The sequence below is a fragment of the Malaya genurostris genome, chromosome 3 (genome assembly GCF_030247185.1).
Source record: "Malaya genurostris strain Urasoe2022 chromosome 3, Malgen_1.1, whole genome shotgun sequence".
Lineage (NCBI taxonomy): Eukaryota > Metazoa > Arthropoda > Insecta > Diptera > Culicidae > Malaya > Malaya genurostris.
This window is the reverse complement of record NC_080572.1, coordinates 164,572,277-164,594,269: the sequence shown is the minus strand read 5'-3', so window position 1 is coordinate 164,594,269 and position 21,993 is coordinate 164,572,277. Positions and strand designations below refer to the sequence as shown.

The window sequence follows — 21,993 nt, the reverse complement described above, 5'->3', positions numbered from 1 at the left end:
TGGAATGCAACATGGTTACCAGCGTGGAAAGTCCACTACAACCCTGTTACATGATGTTGTGTACAACATTGAAAAAGCTTTCTCACAAAAGCAATCCTGCTTGGGAGATTTCCTAGATATTGAAGGTGCCTTTGATAACGTGTCTTTCAATTCAATTCTGGAAGCAGCCCGTGGTCTTGACATACCTTCAACTATTACAAATTGGACACACACAATGCTTAGTAATCGACTTCTTTGTTCATCACTTCGGCAAGCAGATATTAGAAAGCTGAGTGTCTGTGGGTGTCCTCAAGGTGGTGTACTATCCCCACTTTTATGGAACCTAGTCGCTGATGGTTTGTTAAGGAAACTTAATAACCTTGGATTGTCACTGTGGTCGATTAAAGTTAAATACGTCGGAGTTATTCTTGATTCAAAACTGAATTGGTCTACTCACATTGACTTCAGGATTAAAAGAGTTTGCATGGCTTTCGGCCAATGCAGACGAGCTTTTGGAAAATCATGGGGACTCAAACCCAGATACATTCATTGGATCTACACAACTTTTGTTAGACCAACAACTCCTACTGCTGCTCTAGAGACGCTAATGTGCATTAAACCACTACATGTGTTCCTAAAACAAGAAGCATTATCTTGTGCATACCGTCTTAAGGTTACAGGGCTTTGAAACAGTAACCCATTAGATTATGCTACTAACCACACTCGCTTGTGGTCTTAAATGGTTACGTGGGATGAGTATTTACTCGCTCCTAGTGACCTAACTCCCACATGCAGTTTTCCTTTCAAAACATTCAATGTGAGCTATCCTCTTCGTGAGGAATGGTTGTCTGGTTGTCTGGAACGACAACTTGATGAACACATAGTTTGTTATACTGACGGTTCTCTGTTGAATGGTCGTGCTGGTGCTGGTGTCTACTGTCGTGAAATGAGCCTGGAGCAGTCTCATTTAATTGGTAGATACTGTACTGTGTTCCAAGCAGAAATCTACGCGATTCTGTGTGGAGTACAATCGGCACTTCAGCAGAGGATCTGTGGTAAACGTATTTATTTTTTTTCCGACAGTCAGGCAGCCTTAAAAGCACTCAGTTCGAATGACTCACGGTTGAATCTAGTGATCGCATGTCGAGCTCAAATTGAAGACCTCAGCATTTCAAATGCTGTTTACTTCTTATGGGTACCCGGCCATTCTGGTATTACTGGAAATGAATGGGCTGATGAGTTGGCTAGAGCTGGTGCAACGAATGAATTCGTTGGTCCTGAACCAGCTTTACCACTCTCAACTAGTTGGATAAAGCACAAGATTGGTTCTTGGTCTGCATCCAAACATGCCAGCTACTGGCACAGCTTGCAAACTTGCGTTTAGACAAAAGCATTTCTACCAGATTTAAATCTGAAAATGTCAAAGTGTCTACTGCATTTCTCCAAGCATCATTGCAGTATTCTGGTCAGAGCTCTGACTGGACATTGCAAACTCAATTATCACATGGCTACTATTCAACTTGCTGAATATTATTCGTGTGATTTGTGTGAATGCGATTACGGTACTTCATATCATCTGATATGTTACTTGTCCGCATTGACGCAGCTACGTATCCGGGTTTTTGGTTCTCCATACATGGTTGAGTCTGTGTATGCGGAGCTAAAATTGAAGGATATTCTTTCGTTTCTAACCCAATGTGGTAAGGAGCTGTAGTCAGAGGGGTTCATCGTTCTTCCTGGAGTGAATGAGTCCTTTCTGTATTCACCTTAAATATGGTTTAGCAGAATGTTTGGCATCCTTTAGGGGGTACCGAATTTACTTCTGCTCGTACATATACTGCGAGTCGTTCTGCATTCTTCCGGGAGTGCAGAATGGTGTCGCTTTTGTAAGCATCCCTTAGGGATGCAGAATTTACTTCTGCTTTTATGTGTTTTTGTGTCTTTCCCATCCTCCTAGTCCAACCCTTACCATTTCCTTTCAATCCTTGATGGCAAGGCACAAATCTCCAAATATCAAGGGGAACGTGCCATTTGATCCCATTTGTTCTGATTCCTGATTGGTCATACCGATCCTTGCTTTCCGCTGACGGAAGTACCGAAAATTGTGGTATAAAACTTCGAAAAAAACGAAGCACTTTTCAATTTTCCACGTTTCAATATCTCAAAAATACGGTTCCGAAATTGTTGAGATATTGAAACTAGTTTTATCAGTCCAGCCGATCCAGAGATTTTGTTGTTTATCTTGCGTACCTACAAACTAATTCAAACGTACAAACTTCCGCACACACCACCAACCTAAAGAAAATAAAGGCTTTGGTCTTCACTTTTATTTGACCAAAGTAGCATTCACTCATTACTTAGAAGAAACCTGATGAAGACTAAATTTTGAATCAATTATAGTTTCATGAAGTTGAGCAATTCGGTAGCATATCTATTAGTGGTTTTTTGGACTCAATCTTAACTTAACTCTTGAGCTAGTTACTCAATTTCGGGTAATATTGGGGGTCGAATTTAACAAATTCGTTATGTAAATAAGTGTTAATGATAATTTTTAATCTTTTGAACGAAAAAATCTCCTAAGTAAAGTTATGCCAGTGCCACTTGAAAACATGAAGAATTTATTCGTTATGCTTTCTTCGGAAACATCATTTTGCAAGACACATGGTTTAGACGACCACAGTTTAAAGGTATCAATAACACAGTTTAAAGCACCATTTTCACAACGAACATACCGAACTAACAAGAGCATTGAATTTTTCGAGAGCCATACGTACCGCTATGGACTCTTTTCACCCGAAGCAAAACCATTAAAATGTTCATGTTGTTTTGGTGCGTTTTTTGTTTCTTCTTTCAAGTGAAGTTATTGAAACTTCCATACACAAACCAAAAATCTGCTCGGCACCGAAACGAGCCAAAAAATGGTCCGGCCACCTGTTAGACCTGATGTATTAATCAACCCAAACAGTAAGAGCGCAAGTTTTCGCCCGTCTACAGAAGTAAAACAAAATTGTTTATGGTGCCTCCTCTTCGTTTGTCTTTCTCCCGCATAAGTATGCTCTCCCTGAATGCGCCACTGCTACTTGAACGCTTTATTAAACAAGTACATACAATATATGGTAAAACCTTACCATTTCCCGAAGCGAGGATTATCTCCCATATGTAGCTGCTGACAGGGTGACTAGGCAGATGTCTTGTTCTCGATCGGACTTTTTCCAGCTCGAACGGTATGATGAACCGTAAATTCCACGATTACGGGGGTACTAAACATTCTTAGATCAAACGACTTTTTCGATTGCCACTTCAAGCCGGATGTAAATTACAATACGGCTCATAGTGCATAAAATTGTATGTCACTATTAACGTTTTTATGAGCACAAATTAACTGCTTCTACTTTTTTACGATCATTTGCACGGCTCGCGAAATATCCGGTATCACTGCACAGGTGCTACTCAAGCTCGGTACAGTATGGGCGATATTTCAGCGGCTTATCGGTACTGTTTTCTGATGTCTATTGAATTCTAAATGGGTAATTGTTTTTATTGCGCGCTGATCGTTTCGCAGATCCTTCGGTGTGGTAAGAAAGGGTTAAGATGGTCAAAGTGCTACCTTTCTACATTACACGACAAATACTAGCTTGCTTGGTTTTTCGTTATGGTAACCCGTAACTTCAATGCATTAGAGCGAACTTGACAGGCATAATTGATGTGAAAAAGGGCTATATTCGATATCATAACAACCTTACTAAAACAGTATGACGTAGGCCTACAGTTGGCCGTCTTTTTGCACAGTAGGCTATTGCAGCACTTCCAAAGTGGATAATTTTATACTAACAATCAAGCATCAACCCGGTTGTATGTTCCTCACGTGGATGACTATTTTTCCCTTGTGCCCTACCTGGATGTATGAGGGCGATGAAGAGAGATACCATCGTCGGCACGTAACTGTTCACAACCGGCAGTTGGTCCTAGGTAGTCTTGCCATTAGAGCGAAAGCGAGTAATAAGCTATCGGAGAATAATCATTACTCAATTATCGCAAATCACTCGATTTATTGTTCAATTTAGCACTGCACCAGCTGTGAAGTTTGCAGAAAATATTATTTTACTCAAATGGTGTAATTTGCACGTGATTTATGATAAATTCGTAAATTTAGGTTCCATAATTAAAAAATATGTGCTGCCGGAAATGAGATTCAACAAAATAAAATATTTAAATAAATAGTTTCGAGAGGCAAAGATAATGAGATATCAAATATATTCTACGATCTTGATGCCAAGCATTTGATTTATTACGACAACCAGTTTGATATCAAAATACGCACTCGATATAAAAGTTTTCCATTAGGTTTTTACCAAATTTTCGTACATATCGTGAGTTGAAGCGTAGTAGAATTTTATTACAGACTCCATATAGCCGTATGATTAACAAAATCAAAATGAATTGGATTTTATGAACAAAGCATGTTCATTTGACTGATCGTCAACAATGTTGCAATGGCCGTTGCTGCACTGTTGATAATAGATTGTTTATCCAAAAGTTGTAGTTCAAAGGTCAGCAAAAGTTTAGAATGAATGATTCTGGAGAACTCTGATAAATGCATCGAAAACTAAACCGGTTTTCTCATTCAAGTTCTCCAAAACTTGTTTCATGTGACGAATGCAAAATTCGATTCGATGACACAGTTAAAAGATCGGTGATGGGTGGTTAACCTCTGAAAAACAAATGATTTAAATAATACAATGATTAAGCACTATTATTTAAAGTAATTGAATAATACAAAAAGAATAAATAAAATGAACAACAACAATGCTATGCCAAATGATCGAAATGTATGATAAAGCGCTGAGGTAAAACAAATATCACAAATATCAAACCCATGCACTATGGTCCGAAACGGGAAATTAGCGTGACAAAAATATTTTCACTATTAAATATTAGTTTTTTGTAGTTGGTGTCTTCACAAATTTGTTTGTAATCAAATGGCGCTCCATTTGATGAAAAACGTTACTAGGGTGGTTCTTATTTAGATTGAAATCTGAAATCTAACATTCTTAATTGAACTAAAAAATGACTTTGTTGTAGGAAATTTTATTGCGAGCAACTTTGCTGAACAAAGCACCTCTCTAGCTCTTCATTTGATCGAGTTACTTCAATTTTCGCGAGTAAAAGTAGGGTGGCTCCTGAAAAATCACTTTTTTTGTTCTAACTTTTTTGTGAAACGTTCCACCGAAAAGTTGTCATTAGAAGAGTTATTAAACTAATTATTGCGCATAATTTTGCTTAACCAAGCTTTTTCTTATGAGCCACCAGTGAAAAGTTATAATTGTTTTTTTATTAAAAACTAGTCATGCTTCAAACATCAATATTCATTAGATGCCAGATCGATAAAAATTGAATTAATTGAAATAACTTTAAAAAATGACACCCTTCCAATTTTCTCTTAAATTTTTACTTATATGGAACGTGGAAAATTTTTCTGGTCTCGTTGAACCTGCTCTGTTGTACATCTCCAATATATAAAAACGGTGGCTTGCAACTGAACCGGTGAAATGTAACCGAATGCAATAGATGGGCGTATGCATGACCTTTGCCCGTGTTTCAATGATGGGAATGTTAGAAAAATCGTGGTATATTATGGCGAGGTCCTTTTCATCCAAAGGGAATACAACACCTTAACAAAGTACGATCACATGTCATCCGACACAGTCGAGAATCGCTTAGAGTCGAGACAACAGAAAAAGCCAGAAACAAACCATGCAAATCAGTGTTTATCATATTCAGACGAGATCGAGATGCTCTTGCATTCGCTTCGGTTAACAACAAGGTGCACAGTGTTGAGTATGATAATGCTCATTACAAAATTCTTGTGTATGTGGTAAACGGTAGCACAGACGTGCGTGTATATGACCTTCCCCTGCGGAACATGACATTCGAAAAAATATGTAGCAGTACGGAGAAGTTCTTTCCATAGGAAGGAAAGTGTGTCAAAAAATTTTCCCGATATCCGGAATGGTGTGCGAGTGTTACGTATGCAATTACATGAAGCAATTCCATCATACGTGAGTTTTGGTCTAGGCGGGATGCCTCGTTGCAAATCGCTGATTCCTTACGAGAATCAACTAACCACATGGTAGTTTTGAATACAATCTGCTCACTATGGTAAATCCTGGAACTGCGAAAAAGACATTCAACCTAAGGCAAGGACAATCCTTCAGCAACGGTAACTAGTGAACCCAGCACTCCTCTTACAAAAGCACAATAAACATCGAACCAACTAGCAACAGCAATCAATACTTTTTTTTAAATTTTGTTGAAAATATTATGTGGCACATTTTAGAGAATCATGCATTCATCTGTTGAAGATCTTACTAAATTAAAAAAGGTTCGTGTCGATTGGTTCATCAATTCACTCAAAAACGTGGTTTCAATCACGTCCACTTCGGACGATGTCGTGAAAACGGAAAGGTGACTTCTTTCAAACCACTCTCAGAAGATTTTTATTAAGTCCGCCGTTTTGAATTGATGCAATTCAAAGCTGTCTTGTCTTACCTACAAACATACATTTACAGATGTTCTAACAGGAATTTCCCTACCTTTTCCCGGTTTCTATACAATAAAATTAACAAAATAACCATTTTTAGCGATTCATTGTGTATAATAAATAAACAACAAAAAAATCTTCCAAAGATTTTTTACCGTGTAGCTTTTATGTCGTCAGATTATTCTTATTTTACTACTTACAGAAAATTACGCCAAAAATCAACTCCTCGACGCAACAATAAAACATGCAACAGTTATTTTAATCTAAATGTTTGAAACCGTTCGCAACAAACCAAGAAAGACAAACAAATGAAGTCCATTCCGGTTCGATTGTTAAATCCACGAACTCGTTTTTCTTGGACATCAAGCAGACTCTCTTGAGGAAGCAATTGTGCGTAATATGTTTTCGAATCAGTCGCTTTCAAGCGTTTAATAAAATAGCAGTTATAATTGGTTTTTCTACAATATTTCTCTTCGTTAGTAATTTTGCTAATCAAGTCACAACTTTTCCCCCCATTTACTGCAGTGTCGATGCACGATGTGACCGAGCTCCGTTTGCAGTCTTTCGCATTTGCGAAACAAGTTCCGCTGTTGCACTCGGTATCGATATAGGAAGAAAAAAAACAAATCCTGATGATGCCTCATTTCAAAGATAGATAACATGTTCTCCACCATCATCAGCGTGTCCCGTACAAACGCATAATGTCACATTCGATGTGCAGGGCATCTAGTTATGACCAGTCTCTAACTTGAACCTGAACCTGCAACAATCCAAGCGCACTTTTTTCCTCTTATGTTAGCATCTGCTGCAGAGCTTAGACTGGATACAAGTTCAATGTTTTTATAATGCGTGCAATCGATTATTGCATTTTATTAGGAAATGACTCCAAGTGTCTAGTAGGAAAAGCTGATCGCAACGTTTATGGAGAAAACTCGTGTGAATGCTGCTCTTCCTCGATATCCATCATCACGACGTCGGTGCTAATGTGATTCAGTGAAAAAGTAACGACCGTTATTAATAGTTTTACTATTGGAAAAATAAGCAGATCAATTGCTTTTACAATGTATTGAGGAAAGATTTTAAAGACTCATTTAAGAGTTATTTCTACTTTACTGACCGACTTTTTTTATTTCCTTATTGTGAATTCAGTCACTTCGTCAATAGGTTGCACTCGCACTATCAATAAAATAATCATCGTAATAGTAATTATTCATTCAAACTCCCACCGGGCTTTTGTAAGTTGACATTCGGTGGAAGAAATATAGACGTTACTGACCGAAGCTTGGACGCCTGTCGCCGCCGTTTTTCTGCCGTATTTGATCACCCAAGGTGCCACAAAAGACACCCCGCGAACGGGTTGGAACAGAAAACTCTCTGCCCACAAAAACTATAGCTAAGATCGATTTTCCAACTCTGCGCTTGGGCCCTCAAGCATTGATACTATTTGCAGTGGGATCGACGATGCTCACAGTCTATACCACATGTACACGCAATCCGACGATCAAACCGGCTCAAATCTCCCAACGGGGAACGAGAACTTCTTCCTGTTTCAGCTTAAACATCAAATCTCGGAATGAAAAATGGCTATCATTCGGTTTTATCCCCTGCTATTTCGCAGTTATACGTACATCCAGGCATAGTTTGTTTGCCGAGTTAGATTTACGTAGCACTTCAAAGATGTCCAAGTGCGTGCAAGCTGAACAAAATTTATCGCGAAATCTTGTGTGGCAGCTCATTTTACATTGCGCGTGCTTGGAAATCCATTTGACATAATACAAATGTAAGAGGTTGAACATGAGTTTTGTATTTATGTATTTTTAGAACTGTTTTTCGGCATTTTCGGATTGTTGTTGAAATCAATGTCATGAATCAGAATCGAGCTCTCAAACGACTATTCTTTTTAAACCAGTTCCTTTGTCATGCTATGTAGAATTTAATTCAATATATAAATTTTTTTATGGAAAAAATAGTGTACATTACAAATAAGTGGAAATCATTCTACGATTACAGTATTTTATTAGGCATTTCAAAATAATAAATAATCTTCTGAGTAATGAAAATTCTGAACAAGCATTGAGAAATTCGGAAAAGCACCTAATTCAACAACGATCGCCTGCATTTAGGGTTGCTTCCTAGAGTACTCGGGTTTGTGGGATAATCTCCGATTCTAAGAGTGAACGAAAATTTCTCCAATCCTTGAGGGTTTTTACCTTTTTTTCATAGTACACTAAGGTCTCTTTTTACACGTTTTTTTTCGAACGGTTTTTTTATACACGGCTTTTTTACACGGATTCCGGAATCAACACGGTTTTTATTTACACGGTTTTCGCAGTTAACACGGTTTCTGATGAGAGTTTGAAAAGAACTGTCATTTGTATTTTTTTAGAAAAAAATAAAAAAGGAAACAGCTTGTCTGTAAGAAAACGATTATGAAAGTTAATTTAAAGTTTGAAAGTTAACTAAAATCATTCATTCAACAATTCACGGGAGTATTGATTGTCGTTCCATAAAATGATTAATCAGTCTTCAGATCTTGAACCCCTGTCGTAAATTACACGACAACGTCTCTTCCGCTCAGTTGTGGTGTATGATGTCAGCATCGTTATTGATATCATCGAGAATTTCGGAGCGTTGTAGAACTAGTCAAATTTACTTCAACTCTTCATCATATCGAGCAGTACAGTATTTCATACCCATTTGAATGATATAACTCTAGTAGTATTATGACTTACGCAGATGAAATGAGTTGCTTCAGCATGACACATAGTTAACGCTCGTATCCGTATTGTATTTTACAGTATTGTACTGTATTTTCGACTCAAATACTGTGTACTGTTTTTTACCCTCAAATCTACTGTATATTAATTTGTACTGTATTTTTCACACTAAAATTTAACACAGAACTTTAAATCTTCAACGCATCGAATTTCGATTTGTGGCAGTACAAGAACAGTAACAACACGTAGCAAATGTGAATGAGAACACAACAACAACACACACAAATTTTTTCATTAATAAAAAGAGAGAGAGAGAGAGAGAGAGAGAGAGAGAGCTTGTTCAGAGCGCGTCACAACAATCAAGCGAAACTTTGATGATTAAAAAAAAATGTCTCAACCAAAAAGAAAATATACTCTAAATCAAAATCATTATCAAAAACATCCGCTTCTCAAAAAATGATATTACTTTCGCACATTTTTCAATTTTTGACGAATTTTAAAATGCCCTAAAAAGGAAATAAAAAATAATTGAGTTTATGAACTTGCTTTGAACGATTTGTTTAGTCTTGTTAGGACGTAGATCCGTATTGAGTAAGTTTTACATGATATGCGAATACAACTGTGTGATGAAAACCGCGAAAAAGCTACCGCAGAGACGGTACTAGAACCCGAAAATAGTTCCTATCCTCCTAAATCGTTTTGCCAATTAAGCTGCATGTGAAACATACAAAAAACGGACTAGTTGAGGGCTGAAATACCTTGCGGAGGGATTGTTATTGAGAAATGACTACAAATGAACGCCGTAGGGCCCGAGCACAGCTGAACATGCTCGGTTCTTATGTTCAGTTAGGCTGTTTGTACGTGTGTCTCACATGCAGGATAGTTTATTAGGCAAAACGATTTACCCGTATTTGGCTTGCTACGGGTTCGAGTCCCATCTCTGCGGTGGCTTTTTTCGCGGTTTTCGTTACATAGTTGTATTCGCATGTCATTTTTTCCATCTGTTTTCCTCATAAGATGCTGATCAATTTTATTTGCTTTTGTTTTTTATTCACTATTTTTAGAAAAAGCGTACTGTAAAATGTATTGTATTTTCAAAATCGATGTACTGTATTTCCTTGATTTTTACGCCAAATGTACTGTTTTTTTTTCGTAAAAAAGATTTACGAGCGTTACACATAGTAATACCTTTTCTAATTTGATTTATATTCATCTCTATGAATTCTTCCTCTTTAATTCTGTCTCTGCGTGCATAGATCTTCATCCAATACCCATGTCTTCCCACTCAGTTTAGTTGAAAATGACTGTTAAGATCGTTAGTATTTACTACACATCGCACCTTCGGAATTGAAAAGAACTGATTCTCAAGCTTGATTTGTAGTAAAAGTGTTTACTAGCACTTCTTTAGTGTATTACTAGCACTTCTTTAGTCGAACGTTCTAATTTGAAAGTATTGTCGTTTTTTTTTAAAACTGAGTGCATTATACAGAAGGCATGAGCCATTTAGATTAATTTGCTTGTCGTACAACGCGTTATATAAGTGTTCTAATTTTAATTTATCATTCAATGTGTTTTATGAAGTATAACTGGACCCTTCTCGTAATCTCTGACTGTTTTTTAGATTTCCGTTTTTATTGTGAAACAACAGTTACATTTTCACAGTTATGTGCTCCTTGTATAAATTTGGGAGTTAAAAATAAGCTTTTTCCCCCTTCAAATTATCAAAAGTTACATTTTATCCAAAACAAAACAAACAAATAATCAAATCTACGGTTTTTGGAATTATTACGTCACGCGGTTTTTTTTGCACGGTTTCCGCAATTAACACGGTTTTCTTTTACACGGATTTTTTTAACACGGTACGTAACCCCCGTGTAAAAAGAGACCTTAGTGTATTCTTAATTTGGATCATTTACGCTTTGGCTTAATGTGGCCCTTAATCAAATAAAAATTATTTATTTTTATTACTGGATCTCGTTGTCATCTTTTCCTGGGTGTAGAGGCGTTATCATTGCTATCAAGCGAATGAATGGGGAGCAGTGGTTCGCTATTCACGCTCCCGTCCATTGGTACGGTGTCAATGTTTTTGGCGGAATCATCGTTACTTTTTTCCCAGCTGTTGGGTGCGACGTTAGCTGCAGCCTTGTACTTTATGGGATACGTTGAGGAGAATGTTTTGTTGGTGGCTGGCACAGATGTACTGGGGTTGATTGAGGTTAGTGTGAAAGAAGCATCGTTGTCTTTTGATGTAGTTGTCTTCTTTTCCAATTTATCACATGGCTTACCATAGTGAACAGGATTTCGGCAATATTGACATGTAACCATCTGATTGTCATAGGTAACAAGTGATTTGAACGGAACTTTTATATCCTGGCCGAAAATCACATAAGAAGGTATGGCCTTCTTCAAGCGGGAAAAAGTTCTTCCACACTTCTTTTTCGATGGAAAAAATCTCTCCGTATTGGGACATAGTTTTGCGAATATAAGGATCGGTGACGCTTGAGGGAAGATCATTCACACGCACTCCTATAACACTAATATCCTCCTTATATACAGGAATGTTGTACTTAATGTTCTCGTGCTCCACATAGTGCACATTGTTGTTGTCTTTTGCGAATTGAATTGCATCCTACTCTTTACAAAACTGGATGTGAACAACATTATTCGTCTTATTGCATTGAAGTAAATGTACACGTTTAATGTCAATATGCATTTGCTCCTTAAGCAAACCTTCAAGTTCTCGTATCGAAGGTCGAATTTTGCACTGCCTGAAGTCAACAAAAAACGTTATTGTCTTTAGCAAATTGAATTGCTTTCTGCTCCTTAAAAAACTGAATGTAAACAACATTATTTACCTTGTTGCATTGAAGTAAATGCACACGTTTGATATCAAGATGCATTTGCTCCTGAAGCAAACCTTCTAGTTCTCGTATCGAAGGTCGAATTTTGCACTGCCTTTTCTTATAAATGAAGGCTATGCAATCACCGTGAAAATAGACTTTTAGACCAGGACCGGAGGGCCGAATGTCACATACTATTCGAATCAATTCGTTAAGATCGCAAAATGTGTATGGTGTGACAAAATATGCACTCACTATTCTCCGAGATGGCTGCGGAGCTGGGAATGGAATCCAGATAAACTTCCATGAAATGCTTCGACTGACCCATGACGCTATACCCTTATTCAGTAGTTTGCTTTAATAGATGAAAATGTAAAGACGGGCAAATTTCTGAAAAATAGTCAATCAATTCCTCTAGTTACCTGGTCTTGTAAGTTAATGAGCACACAAACTCTTATCGGAAATATTGACTTAAAAGACGGTTTTCATACACTCAACTCCCACAAATGTCAACTTAAATTTGAGCTTTTTCTTTTGCACTCAACTCAACATAATTTATTACAACATATAACCTGGATTCAAAGTGCGAAAAGTGAGTGTGCAACTGCGCCTTCGGTGAGCGGAAAGAAATGCTGCATGCGAACCGCAAAATACCTGTGCTCAGAATATTGAAACATCTATCGCACGTTACGCGTGAATTAAACTACGACGAGGACATCACTGTAGTTGGAGCCAAGTAAATTCAATGAAAAAGCAAAGTATAACCAAGTGGATGAAAATACTCATTCTATGTTCATCAATATAAAATATTTGCCTGTTTAACAATTTGAATTTTTACAGAAATGATGTCTTAAGGAAGTTGTAAAAAATCTGTATATCCCAGGACTGAAGGATTCTATATAAGCCTGGTCAGAAGGCTCCAAGTGATTAACAGCTTTTTCTTGCTTTGCAGAACTTTCTTAGGAATAATAAATTTACATCAAGAGGAGACAATGCAAATCAATCACTGAAGTCGCCAAAGATTTCTAAGAGAGAAAGGACTAGTCCCCAATAAGAAATTGATAGTTCAAATTATCCTTCTCCGGACAGGTTCAGTCTAGAGGCCGTGATTCATCCGACGGCAAAAAATATAGCTAAAAATTAATGGAATTAATAAATTAATTCCAGCAAATTTTGGTAACCAGGACATGGAAGCAGGAATCTATCCTGCTTCCATGTCCTGGTTACCAAAATTTGCTGGATTTTTTTTTTATCTACCTCCAGTAGTAGATTCGAACAATTTTCGCGTTTCATTTTTTCGTCCAAAATACAAAGAAGTAACAAATCCGCTTTCTATAGCTTCAATTAAGTTAGTGGAAGTTTACAGTGCCTAGTGCTGTATTAACTGTAGTGATTGTACGTTAGGACTAAAAAGTTCTGTTGGACAGAGAGCATACAGGCAATTGTTGCTTTTTCCTCATCGGAGGCTTTTCGCACTACCGTGGTTTTGATACAGCGGCCGTCCCGGTAGCCGCTGCTAGAATAAGGAATAACAATCTAAGTGTTGTATGACAGCTGTCGACAGCAAGTCTCGAATTAAGAACTATTATGATGAACTCTTGCTCTCGGCTGGTCTTACACGGTTTCCTATATCAAATGGGTCTTAATCCACCTAATAGTGTGATAATGCCTTTCTCTTTCTTCAAAGCAGTCTCATGAAAATATATGATGATATGTGAAATTTCCGAAATCAGAAAAAAAAAATTTATGTCAAAAGTCTCAGAATTGCATGAAACTTTTTTTTTAAATCGACTTTCTGGGACTGGGACAAAATCTCAAATTGCACTTCTAAGACGTTCGGCATCAAAAATAAATTTTCGATATCGGAAATCTTATGTACTTACCGAAGCAAAAAGTTCATGGTCTCGGAAAACTCAATTCTTCACCGAGGTCACAAATTCAATCACTGATCACAGATTAGAATTGTACAAGTACCATCCCAAAAATAGATCTCTTCAAATTTCTAGCCATTGTGCAAAACTTGGTTTACTTCTGAAATACCCTTAAACTTACATGATTTTAACTTTTTCGTGTTTTCCGTGGACCCACAGGAACAAAAGAATGCGACCACAATGCCAATCTAACATCCATCCATCAGCCACTGCCCACTGGATAATGAATCCCCCAGAGTTTCGGTGATCAGTGTGCCTTATTAAAAGTATCGATGAATAAAAAAAATTAATATGTAGATGCAAAAGAAAATTGATAAGCGTGTAAAATATTTTAGGGTTAGATCTCCCATTTTATTAATCTACCATAACTTTATCGTTTAAATTGTACTTTTTAAATATCCCAACCCCCAGTACTGTATATATTTGTATATAGATGCTTCTTTAATTTCAATAATTCACGAAAAACTCAAGAAACACTTTTTCAAGAACTCAAAAATTGAATTAAGTCATTACAATTGGAATTTCCGTCATTTGACAAATTATGCATTTATGCAATGCAAGTTATGTGTGGTTAGGTGATCTGAGAATTCAGTTTTTTGTGTTTATTCTAGGAAATGTCTAAAATTTTTCAATTTTAATCGAAAACTTGTAGATTTGGCTTGAAAGGTATGCATCTAATATGAAATCAATCTGATAATTCGCGAAAGAAAAAGTAAACACAGGCCCGTGCGCAGGAATCATCCATGGGGGGGGGGGTTTCAAGGGGAGAGGGGGGTGTCCAAAAGGCGAAAAGGCGCCTCATCCACTATATTGACAATGTAAAACGAATTCTGACAGGCTCGTGTGCAGAAATCATTAAAGGGGTGGGGGGGGGGGGTTAAATTATGTCAGTTTATAAATTGATAAAAAATTGACAAAAAATATGAATTGTCAAGTTATTTGCACTTTAATATAATAAGTACTCCATTGTTTATGAAACTTGATTTTAAAAAAATTCTTCATGGGGGGGGTTAAAACCCCCAAACCCCCCCCCCCCTGCGCACGGGCCTGAGTAAACAAGACGGTCGTTTGCAATTTGACCCTTTTGTCATGAAACGAATGAGTTCCTTGTGCGTCTAATTCTTTTGCTATAATTTATTAGGCATAGCCCTTGAGATGAAGATACTGCGCAAATGCAGTGCATTTCAGGTTATATTGAATCATGTGCGTAAACGCTCGCGAAAGTGTTTTCCGCCGATCGGACGACTACATGTTCAAGTTCAACGGTCAACATCTTTGCTATATCTATCGACTGCAATCTGATCATGAAATACACCGTTCTTACTTGAAAAGACTGAAGGAAATTTACTAGTTTTATCTACAAGTACAAGGTGCTGCAAGAGAACTGAAAGACATAATTGATTTATTGTTTGGTATATCATTGCGATTCTACACTACACACAGTGTAGTTGGATCCTATTTTACTCTTCTATAGAGGAACCCGAAGGATCAAATTTATACCATTTTATTTATATGCGTTACAATTTGTATGAAGCCGTTGATTATTTCTTCTAACTCCTTCGGGTTTCACTTGGTGGGTTATGTCTTATTAATTTCTCAATTTTCACACACGCGAGCATATCGTTTCTGTGGCTGTATATAGGCGTGTCTATAGGTGATTAAATATTAATTCTTTTACCTTCTATTCAGGTGCAGGTACGTGTCAAGCTGATCAATGCTGCAAAGAAACAAATGAGACACGTTTCTAATTGATTGTATGAGAGATGTTAATGCAATGATTATATAAGCCTTGGTATGTTTTTATATAGGGTAGCGCAGAGTCAACAGCCTCGAACCACTCGTGTTTGATCGAAAAGAGTTGAAGAAATTTAATTGAATATTTTTTTATTATGAGTAAAGTAAGTAATTTTTGTCCAAATTTCAACATAAATAATTGATTACTTAAAAAAATTAATAAAAATAAGTAGTGACCTTAAAATGCACCGTTTCAGACAAAAAACGTAAGAAAATCAGAAAAAAACGCTAAGTGAATAATAATAATATTAATAATAATAATAATAATAATTCAAATAATTTTGTATTGTTTTTATTTGCTTTGTTTTTATTTATACATCGTAGTTTACAATATTACTTTTAGTAGGTTCGGACAGTAAATGGCAAACGACCTTTGCCTTTACTTTCTGACATATCAGAGACTCGGATGACTCGTATCGCTAAGATGCCTAAGTTCGACTCCTCTGGTAGAAGGTAAAAGTTTAGATACGAGAAGCCTTCTGCTTACTTAAATGACCCTTGTCACGTCTTACTTTTCCGCACTTTATTCTTCACATCCTTGCTCTTCCTTAAGTACTATGGCTCTATGATTTCATATTCTTTCTCCTCTTTTAATCTCTAGTTAGTTTGATATCGTTAAAAAACCGAAAATAAGTAAAAATTTGAGTTTGAGAGTAAGTACAACCTTAATCATTTTCTACTTTACAAGGAACAGTATTATTCAAAGTTTTATAAATTTAAAAAATCATAAATCTAATTACGACAGTTGATGATGCATTGAGCCAAATGTCAACAAATTTTCAAGTTTACAAAAAAATCACAACAAAGCAGATATACTAAAGTGCCAGAATGTGAAATTTTGAAATACCTTAAATTTACAGTTATAAAAAACTGTCAAGTGGAAAATGACCGAAGGCTGCCGACCCCCCCTAATCTTATTTATTTTCATATAGACAGCGTATTTATTAAAATTATTAGTTAAATTGTTGAATGCATAAAAGCCAGAACTAGAAAAGAACTTTTTTATTTTCGAAATCAAAGATTTCTAATCCAACAGACCACATGACAAAAGATAGATCGTTCGTTTTTGACATTAACATTAGTAATAATAATAATATATAGTTATAATAGTTATTCCACAAAGAAGGTGAAAAGCATGTAACATCGTGTGTTCTTTCAGATTGAACCCTCTAAATAGGGGTTTGGGTCAAACACGATGAGAACATAGCCCCTGGAAACGAATAGAATTGCTAAAGGAATATTCGCGAGAAACTATTGCTTTAGCTGTACCGATGACATGTGACGATGACACGTCGAAGTAGGCCACTGAAAGATAACAGGCGGTGAAGCCTAAAAGTTCAAACGCGCGCATGCTTCGATCACCAGACGCACAACTCATTGCTAACCAGGATCGTATGTGGGTCTCTTGTGCCGACCGATCGCTAAACGGTTTGATTTATTTTACGACCAAGAATAAGAATTTATCGCCATTAACTGGAACATGTTGAAAAGTTGGAAAACTAGTCGTCGATTAGGAATAGATGCGCCTAGGCGACGGGATACTGAGGCACCATGGGTTCCGTTTTTCTTCCCTGTAAACGCGATACAAGCCATACCATCCTTTATAATACATACCTACACAGGATGAAGCAGGTTTATCAGGCTTAGCGAGAAGCTTTGCACTATCTTCATCCTACGGAAACTAAGGTGAGACCGCAAGCCGATGCGGAACCTGTTTTGTAACGTTTTTCGCGCTCGTTTGGCTGCATATTTGCGGGTCTAATAAATGGTTAAAATTAGTAATAATAATTACTAATGCGATTAGAGGAACGCGAAAGCCGCCGGTGTCACTTCATGCAGAATTTTTTGTTTCAATTATTTAGTTTGCGTAATGCGGTGATATTTCAACGATTCGATATTGGCTATGTGCGTCCGTTCCGGGCTCCAGAAATATATAAATAATAGTTGGCAAATCCAATGAAAATAATATGTGAAGATATAATGAGCTGCCTGGGCAAATTTAAATAAAGATCACTTTACTTGGTGGGTCTGACCTTGATCACGAGAAAATCACAGGCAAGGAGTACAATTGAGTGTGGATTCCATCATTTACCTTCGCGGCAAAGAAGAAACAGAGATTTTTTTTCCGCAACGGAATGTGCTGCAGGTGTAGAGAAGAAATACTTTTTGCTTGCCCGTTCTTGTGCAGATATCTGGGAGATTGTAGAATAGGTATGCTTATCTGCGATTTGTGAGATCATGAACAAAAAGGTAAACTTGGTGAATTGATGAGTTAATAGTGGCAGTATGTTGGGTTTCAAGGTTGTTCGGCTTCACATAAAAGGGAAGAACTGGTGAATTATTGAAACAAAAACCAAACAATATTTCTTAATATAAATTTTAATAGCATTTCATACTTTCTCATCATCGAATAATACTTAATGTTCATGATTGATGATTTATAACATTAAAGCTTGAGTGACTATGTCAGAAAACTATTCCTTCAACTTCTTTTTGCAAATTCTTTTACTTGTCATGGTTCGAATCCTAGTAGCTGAACAGATTCGGTTTTTCTATTACATTGTATGTAAAAAAATAAGTATCTTTTTGTTTGGATTTCGTCGTTGAAATTTTTCTTGAGGGAGATAGATTCACTGATTACGGTTTCGTTCATGTTGTTGTTGAAAACACCATTGTAAGTTTTTATTCCGTCATTATTTTCTTTATCAAAATCGATCGCAATCGTAGGTTGACTTGAAAGTTGGATGTCAAACGAGTGGAAAGTGATACGTCGGAAAAAGATGAACAATCAACATGGTGACACGGTTAAGAGAAAATACTTTTAGCTACTTCAATCAGTTTTGCATCGTATGAAGCATCAGAGTATTCAAGTTCATATTACGTTGAATCACAAAAAAAAACAGATATACAGGCTAGCATATGAACTGTGTGTAAAATTTTGAATGAGCAGCACCTCGAATACTCTATTTTAGGTGTCGCATTCACATCACGAAACTATGTTAGGTGCTACAAAAACTTTTGGTTAAAATCAAATTAATTTTTGTTTTGTTCCGATTGAATTCGCGCGTGATTTAAACGACAAGGAAATAAAGTTGTCTTTCTCACTAATGGAAATCGTGTGAGAAGTGTTCAAACTGTTATAATTATAATATTTCCATAATGGGCAGCAGAACTTTGTTATCGTTCCGGAACGAAGAGAAACGTTTTGGAAGATCGACGCGAATAGTCGAGTAGGTGACAGTAGTGAGCTCTTTGTTTCCAACGTATAGAAAATTTAAAATTTACACGGGTTTTTGAAAAAGTTTGTTCGAGCTTGTATATCTGTTATCGATGATTGAGCGCTTCATTAAAGGCGTCGCTGCAATCAACGTGTCTCCGAAATCAACAAAAAAAAACCTGTATTAATCGACCTAGTGGTGTAATGATGCCTTTCTCATATCAATCATACTATCATATATAATACTGTGGCATTCTTCAAAATAAAAGAAGTATAACCGAAATTGGTTTGCTTGACCGCCTACTGATAAAAACCATCAATTGGAGAAGATTTGAGGTCGATTTAGATTTTTTTTACGGTTTTCGCCCTTTTCAGTGATTGTATAAAATTTTTAACGCACTTTACCTTATATTTCCGGATCCGAAAGTCGAATCCGAATGAAATTCAGGAATCACGTATGGGAACCCTGGACCTTTCATTTGAACCTACGAGAAAAGTTAGAAAACATATTTTCATTTTTTTGCACATTTTACCCCATAACTCCGGAACCGAAAGTAGGATCCAAATACTATTCAGGAATTTTGTATGGGACAACAAGACCTTTTATTTGAATCTAAGTTTGTGAAAATTGGTTCAGCCATCTCCGAGAAAAGTTGGTGCAAAAAAACTTTACGTATATACATACGCACACACACACACACATGCATACACACATACACACACAGACATTTTGCGTACTCAACGAACTGAGTCGAATGGTATATGACACTCGGCCCTCTGGGCCTCGGTTCAAAAGTCGGTTTTCATAGAGGTTGCATAACCTTTCTACATGAGAAAGGGAAAAACATTTTTTAATCCACCTAGTCATATAATGATTATTTTCTCATATTACTCATATTTTCAAAAACAGCACTAAAAAATTTTGTCAAGAAATTTTTTTCAATCTTGAATAAAATAAGAAACTTTCTTTAGGTATGAACTAACATAAACATTTTAAACAGTTATGTAAAGTTGATAAGAATTTTTCTTTATTTTCATCGTCGCACCAAATGATTAAACACCCGGATGTCGGACCTGGATAAAATTGAACAGCAACCTATGTGACTATAGGAATTTTCATTCGAGCCTTAGTTTGTGGAAATCGATGACTAAATGACTGTGTGCAATTTTAAACACACTTTACCATATGAAAACATGTTGAAATTCAATAGCAACCTAAGGAACTAAGAGAATTTTTATTATATGAGTGACATTATTTAACACATACTCACATACATACACACAGAAACATACATTGCTCAGTTCAATGAACTGTGTCGAATGATATAGAATACTTAGCCCTCTGGGCCCATTTTCACTAGTCAATTTTCAAGTGATTGCATTAACTTTCTATATGAGGAAGGCAAAAAGTGTACTTTTATAGAAAAGCATTGTTATCATGATTTTGTAATAACACTATCAAGTAGGTACAAATTAAATAAAAAGTTTACAAATTTACATTATTTTCACCTGAAAAATATAGATTTAAATGCGGAAACTCGAAAATTGAATAAAGCACGCTGCGAGGGAGCGAAGCCTCACGTACCGATGCGTACCAGTTTTGCGTAGTCATTTCGAATGATAATTTGAATGTTTGACACTCATCGCCCTATAATTTCGAAACCGGAATAATTTCGGATCTGGATGAAACTGCACAGTATATTTAAGGACAATGTGAGCTTTAATTTGAATCATGATTCGTGAAAATCGATTTAACCGTTGCTGAGAAATCGAAGTGAGTTTCGTTTTTGAAGCTTTTCTTTACTATTATCGGTGCTTTCGGAAGTGGAAACCGGGAACTAGTAGTCCCAAAGTAGTTTTATATATTCACTAACTAACAAAATCTGCCAACTAGATGAATTTTCAGTAAGTTTTATAAAAATGTCCATCTCGTTTCGTTTGAGTGACATTATTTGTCACATAAATACATACACACACAGAAATTTTGTGATCTCGACGAACTCAGTCGGTTTTCACAGCAATTACATAGCCTTTCTATACGAGAAAGGCAAAAACCAGTCGGAAGAAGGAGATGCAGATTTATGCACTCAAATAATTGATCAGTTTGCACTAGGAATGAAAAAGTATGGCTGTTATCAGTACTGCCAAACTCGTAGTAGACCCATAAGACTCCAGTTGAAAGGTCCTTAATAAAAATAAATCATTAAAAAATCGTAACAGTCATTTTAACTATTTTTTATTTTCTTTCGGCAGCATTAGCGCATATTTTACAGCTCTCGCTGCTTTTTCTCCGCTAACGTACGCGCTTACGTTAGGTTTAATTTTTCTCCTCCTCCAATACTGTTATTGAAAAATCGGTAGAAATTTAGATCAATCGGCGTTTACGACGTTGACGCTCTTTCGAATCAGTTCGAACACTTGCCTTGGGGAGAGGTCAGACGTCTGCAGAGAGGCCAAAATCTGAAGCAGTTTCTATGCTAATGGACGAGTTGTGCTTGGGGTTAATCTGTGACAAATCCTATCAGGAACTCTAATTACTAAGAGTCTTGATGGCATTTTATACATAATATATTGGAATCATCAATTTTATCAACGATTTCTAGCACTTAATTATTCTAATCTATTATTTTTATTTATTGATAATTTTTAATTTATTTGTATTACTTATTTCTCATGTATATTTTTTATATCATCAATATTAGCAAAACATCAATTCGTTCAAGAATGTTAAACTTCACGAATATCAAAGTGCACATTGCTCTTCGCTAAAAATACAACTCAGCCAACCAACCCCGCACAAAATTCGGCAAACCTGTTACAATGTTAATGTTTTCGAGAACAATCACGATTTACAAAAAAAAGTAAGGTTATACTAGAAATAGCATTTTGTAGAATTTGGAACACCCTTTTCAGTGGTATCACATTTTTAGGAATATGAAGTAAATATATTCGCGTTACACATATTAGTTTACAA

General features: G+C 36.4%; 1 protein-coding gene across 1 annotated transcript in view; it reads right to left on the bottom strand.

The window, feature by feature from the left end:
* LOC131435405 (uncharacterized) overlaps positions 1-21,993 on the bottom strand; it is a 217,346-nt gene that overhangs the window by 144,060 nt on the left and 51,293 nt on the right. Inside the window, exon 2 of the mRNA XM_058603248.1 lies at positions 15,687-15,725. The gene's annotated coding sequence lies outside the window, so the exon portion shown is untranslated. The remainder of the gene's footprint in view (positions 1-15,686; positions 15,726-21,993) is intronic.